Source organism: Tamandua tetradactyla, chromosome 3 (genome assembly GCF_023851605.1).
Source record: "Tamandua tetradactyla isolate mTamTet1 chromosome 3, mTamTet1.pri, whole genome shotgun sequence".
Taxonomy (NCBI): Eukaryota; Metazoa; Chordata; class Mammalia; order Pilosa; family Myrmecophagidae; genus Tamandua; species Tamandua tetradactyla.
The window spans coordinates 144511462-144517636 of record NC_135329.1 but is presented as its reverse complement, the minus strand read 5'-3'; the positions used below and the strand labels follow the sequence as shown (position 1 = coordinate 144517636).

Genomic DNA, 6175 nt, shown 5'->3' with positions numbered 1-6175 from the left:
GGCACAGAATTAAAGTAAGAGAACTTATTTACATCATGTGACAGCTGAATGGCCTTAATTCTCATCAAAGACTGAGAATTAAAGCATCACTACTTCTGATGGGAATGCTTTGCATTTCTTGAGTGTGTTGGTAAAGAGTTAGGGGAAGGGAGAAGTATAGCATCACTGATGTGTGGCTTGTCTTTAGAAATCTCACTAATCTTTGGCACTTCCAGCAGAGGGCAGGCAGGTATAGGGAAAAGAGAAGAAACCTGAGTTTCTCAATTCCAATTACAGGCAGTCTTCACTTTGCACAGTAGTGTGGGGCCATACAAATGACCAGGCACCTTTAAAAATTTTTGTCAAACATCAAACATACTCTTACCGCCAGCTAGAAATATAGGGGGAAATGAAAAAGGAAATAAAACTAATATTTATTTAGTATTCTATAGTTTAAAACATTAGAAACATTGAGAATTAAAGTGTTTTATTTATTTGTTTAGAAAAAGCTTATTGAGAGGACTTTGAACAGTACTGTTCCTCTCGTTAAATAACTTAGGATAAGGAACAAACATCTTTTCTGTGCCCTTGCTAACTGACTTACTCCTTTCTAAGTTTGGAACAGTTTCCAACATGCTGCCCTTTGTACCCAAATGTCACAAAACATCTCCAAGAGCTGCTTTAATGTGAAGGTTTTTTTGCCGGTGACATTTCCTGTAGGATATCTTTATCCTTTTTGTCACAACCACTTTCCCATTTACGTCGATAAAATTACCTTCCCAAAACTCCTCCGGCTGCCCTTTCTGGAGTCTCACAAAGGAGGGCAGTGTCAACATTCCCAAGGTCGGCTGTTTCTATAGTTCACCTTATGTTCGACTCAAGAATTTCACTTGCGGCATTATCTCTCTTTGTTTATTTGGTGCACTTTTAACTTTTTGACCAATTCCTTTCTGGCTTATCCATTTTTGTAAAAAGTCACAGAAGCTTATGACTGGGAGACAAAAAAGACAACAGAATGGCACTCGTTGCTATCTGTATACAAAATGAGAAACATAAATGCAGTGATTGTTCACGAACAGAATTTGAAAGAAGGGATATGCTCAATCACTGATCATGACACACATCTGTTATTATACAGTGATTTGTGGACTAAAGAGCTAGCAGCAAAATTTGTACTTTATGCAATTACTCACAGTTACTATACCATCGTAACTGAAATTTGAACTCTGTTTTTAGGGGACAACAGAAAGAAAAGAAGTCCATGCCAAGACGCATCATAATCAAAATTCTGAAAATTAAAGACAAAGAAAAAAAATCTTAAAAATAATCAGAATCACAATAAATTTCTCATCAGAAATCATGGAAACCACAAAGAAGGGGCACAATACTTTTCAAATGCTAAAGGAAAAGAACTGTCAACTGGAATCCTATACCCAGTGAAAATCTTCAAAGATGAAGGAGAAAACAAGATATTCTCATATAAGGAAAACTAAGAGTTTTGTTGACAACAGACCTACCCTAATAGAATGGCTAAAGGAAGGTCTTGAAATAAAAAGGAAATGATAAAAGAAGGAAACTTGGGCATCAGGAAGGAAGAAGGAACAATGGAAAGAATAAAAATATGGAGCACATGAGAAAGGAGATTAGGCATTTGTCAAAACACATAGAACTGTACAGCACAGAGAGGGACCCTTAATGTAAACCACAGACTATAGTTAATGATCATGAGTCAAAATTGGTTCATTAATCATAACAAATGTGCCACATTAGCACAAGATGTCAATAGGGGAAACTGCCAGGGATGGGGAATTGGAGGGCAGGTATACAGAACTCTATATACTCTCTACTCAATTATTCTGTAAATCTAAAACTGTATTAAAAACTAAAGCCTATAAAGATAAAAAAAAAAATCCATGATTTGGTTACAAGAAACATCCTGAAAATCAAAGAATGAGATCGTTTTGCCCTTTTAGTATAAAAATGGTGAAATAAATTCGGCATTTCTTCCTTCTCCACTTGGAAATTATTTAAAAAAAAAACAAAACAAGGAACAAAATATTTTTTCTTGTCATGATCTTTGTTTTCCATTTTTGAAACTCATGAATGTAGCACTTATTTAAAAATCAAATTAAAATTTAATGCAATCTCAAAAATGGATGTTAAAGAAAGGTTTGAAAAGAAAGGGATTGGCAAAAACTTGCCAAGTTTAATATAACCCAAAATAATCCAGGAGTAGGATCAAGTTTCTGTTTTAGGTTGGATTGCCTTAGACACTGAACTTGAGATACGGGAATGAGTATAAAAAGCATAGCAAGACAGGATGGAAACCAAGACAATAAAAGGTGTATTGTTGAGCAGATTATTGCTGAAGGTACTTGGAGCCCAATCCTACATGGGAACTCTGGATGACTGTGATGATCATGCCTCCGAGTTTTGTGTGTGTGTGTGTGTGTGTGTGTGTGTGTGTGTGTGTGTGTGTGTGTTTTGGGGAGGGGGTGGGGGAGCACGGTCTAGGAATCAAACCCAGGTCTCCCACATGCAAGGCAAGCAATCTACCACTAAACCACCCATGCACGCTTATGCCTCAGAATTATTCCCATTATTTGGGCAAGGGAGCTGGAGTATTTATCTAACAACTCCTTTCATTATGCCATTGGTTGAGAGCTGCTCCCATTGGTGTTAACTCCCTGAATTCCCAGCCTGCCCCACAGGTAAAGAGTTACAGGTCTGGAAGTTGGGATTCATCACTGTTTGCCAAGAAGATATGGGCAGGGTACCAACAATTCTGCCTTCAGTCGTGGATCTAACCGTGGTTGAACCAACCATCCCTTTGAAAGCAACCACAAAAGCTGGATATATATACATGCTGTATGGCGAGGATCACATTGCATTGTTTTTCCATGTGAGTATTCCATTTCTGCAGCACCATTTGTTGGATTTTTCTGGTTTTACGTTTGCTTTGCGGAGACATGCACGGGCTGGGTAAAAGCTGGATATATTTAAGAAAAAAACAAAACTGTTTAAGTACATTCAAGGTAGTGAAAGATTATAGAGCGAAAATCCAAAGAGAAGAAACCCAGAGTAGTGAACCTGGTATTTTAATTGCTTTTTCCCTGGAGGTATCTGCCAACTCCAAGGAAAAGACAGTTGAGAAGCAGAAAATCTGAGCAGAAATTTTGGTAAAGTAATGGGGTTAGAGAGACAATAATTGTAGGTCAGGGGCCAACAATTAGGGGGACCTTGGGAAACACCTCTAACTTTAGTTTGCAATAGTAAAGGATACTCCCTAAAAGTAGGGGTGAATTGAGAAAAGCCAGCCTGGTGTTTCGTTTGTCTTTTGAGGACACAATGAATTGCTTTTATTTCGGTAGGCATCCACATTTTAGCAAATAGTGGTCCTGAACAGAAAAGTGGGAGAAAGCACTTTGAATGGGAGCTTCCTTTCAGAAAGTCAAGCCCGCCGATTTCAGGGATCTGCTGTGCACACTGAGTTCTTTCTGAATCCCTGCTGAAGATCGTGAGGCAGCGGCATCAAAACCAAAGTACACACTGAATTCAAGGTTCTTTTTGTTCCAGTTGTCAGATTCCAAACTTGATTCAAACAGGTTACAAGGAAAACCAAATAGAGCCTGGTTTAAAACTTCTTCAATTTTTAAAAGCAAAAGCAATCACAAGGAAAGAACACAATTCCTTCCAAGGGACTGTGTGTGCTTACAGGAGTCTTCATGTGGCCTTTCTCCGAGGTTAACCACCAAGGACTCTGAGCTGGTGGGTCTGAGTAACCCTGGGGATGGCTCTTTTCACCGTATCAAAACCTGAGCTAAAAAAAAGTGCATCAGCTGACAATGACAGCAGAGGGTGGCAGGGCTGAGGACCCAATTTTCATTTCCCAGGCTGGTGAAGAGTAAAGAAATGTGATTCCAAAACTAAATGAGGGAGGTCAGAGGCTTTCCAACCTTACCTGACAGCTTCTGGCCAAAGCAAGGAAGTGTCATGGAAAGCAGCGGGTGAAGGCAGGGACGTCAGGAGGAGGAAGGAAAAAGCAGCACCCCTTGATTGGGGGGGGGGGGGATATGGGGCAAGCCCTGAAAGAATTCCTCCCCAAAGGCCAATTTCAGAGGGGAGCAGAGTTGGGGGGGGGGGGGATTGCAATCTAGTCTTCGGCCAAGGGTGGTAGTGAGAGTGGGGAAAGGGTGATGGCCTGGAATGGGGTAGACATTTATGACTTAGAAAAAGAAACCGAGGTGGGGGGGTACACTTGAAGCACCCACAAACACCCAGCAGCAGTCTCACAGGCTACGACCTAAAGCCTTCACATCTAGTCTCATAAGCCACCCCAATCTGGAGGGAGAGAAGGAAGGGGGAGAAGGCAGAGACCCCAGACCACGTAATCAGCAGTAAGATGATGTGTCTTTCCACAGTTGAGTTAAATGTGCCCCACCGGTTATGATGGAACCAATTTAAATACACTTTCTTGATCACAGAAGTTCAATTATATGGACAGTGGTTACACTTGACCATATGATTTGTTATAGCACAACTTATACATTTCAAATGGACAAAAAAAATAGTATCATTTACAGTACCTTAAGAGAAAATGCCTTTGAATGGGAGCTTTGTTTCCAGTATTTTGAGGTCTACAGATGTATCTAGAAATACTACTGTGGAAGATGAAGACTGCTTAAATCGAATGGGGGTGGGGGGAGGGCCTGTGGTTTTTCTTTTTGATTAATTGCTGTAACACTGTCCTTCAGGCGGCTGAGGGAGTTTCATATTTTCTTTAGACATCATTAGGTGCCAGAGCTCTTGCAGGACAACTTTGATGCTATAAGAATTCTACCATTTTGCTAGCACTGATACGGCTCTTGGGCCCATCACTCCATTAGAACTATTAACTCCATTCATATTACTTTTTGCTACAAACCTTACAAAGGGGGGTGCTTCTGGGTATTTAGGTCCATACTCTATTTTAAGGCTGCATATTTGGTTTTCATAAATTTTCTGAGCCCATGGTGACTGCCATCTTGCGTCACTGTCACTCGAAGGCCAACCTGGCTTTGAGTCATCTCAAGCCTTCATTCCAATAAAGTTTTCTATATTGCTAGTACTCCTAACCTAGTTATTGGCCAGGAGCAAATGTGAACCCTCTTTGGAAGAAGATAACATACCCAGTTATCGCTCATTTGCCAGGCTGCTATGACAAATATCACGCAAAGATTAAACAACAAGCATTTGTTAGTTGTTAGCTCACCATTTCAGAGGCTCTAAGTACAAGGCCAAGGCATTGGCCAAGGCAATGTTTTCTCCCTGAACGCCGGAGTGTCCTAGTGCTGGCGTGCTGCACTCCTTGGGCTCTCTTAGTTTGCATTTCTGCCTCCTGACACATGGTGCTCTCTCGCCTTGCATCTGCTCTTCTGGTTTTGCTGATTTCCACCTTTGGGCTCTTGCCTATGGCCTTCTCTGTTTTTTGACTTCTAGTTTCTTTTCTTTATAAAGCTGCCAGTAATATGGATTAAGACCCACACTGATTCACAGCTAAGAACTAATGTCTTAACTAAAAATAACATCTTCAAAAGTCCTATTTATAAATGGTTCTATACCCACAACGTAGATTAAGAGCATGTCTTTTGAGGTGGTGCATAATTTAATTTACCCTACCAGTGAAAATACTTTTTAAATGAAGGAAAAGTGACATTATCAACAAACACTAAAAAAAATTACCACCAGCAGATGTATACTAAATGAAATACTAAAGGTGTTCTTCAGGCAGAATTAATCTCAAAACAGACACGGTAAATAGGTAGGTAAATCTAAATACGTTTTGCCTCTTAAATACTGACTCTAGTATTTCTAGAGATAAAGAACATCTCACAGTAATAAAAGGCTCAACTCGCTAGGAATATATAATTATAAACTTACAAGTATCCAATGAATACTCAAAATATGTAAAGCAAAATTTAACAGAACTAGCAGAAATAGAACCCAAATATTCAAAAATAGTAATAAAACCTAGTGTAGTAGACCCTGACCTGTTTTTCATATGCACCCAAACCCCCAACCCACCGACCATTTCCTGAAGCAGCACCCCCTCAGGTTGCAAGTTTCCATTTCTCTTTTCACCAAAATCTCCACCTTCACACCTCATAGACAAGTTCTTACATTTAACAGCTCCAGCTTGACCAGCCTTAATTAGCTT

At 39.9% G+C, this 6175-nt stretch overlaps 1 pseudogene; it reads right to left on the bottom strand.

Annotated features, from left to right (window-relative positions):
* Positions 1 to 4660: 4660 nt before the first annotated feature.
* Positions 4661 to 5385, bottom strand: LOC143676805 (ubiquitin-conjugating enzyme E2 variant 1 pseudogene; annotated as a pseudogene).
* Positions 5386 to 6175: the final 790 nt, after the last annotated feature.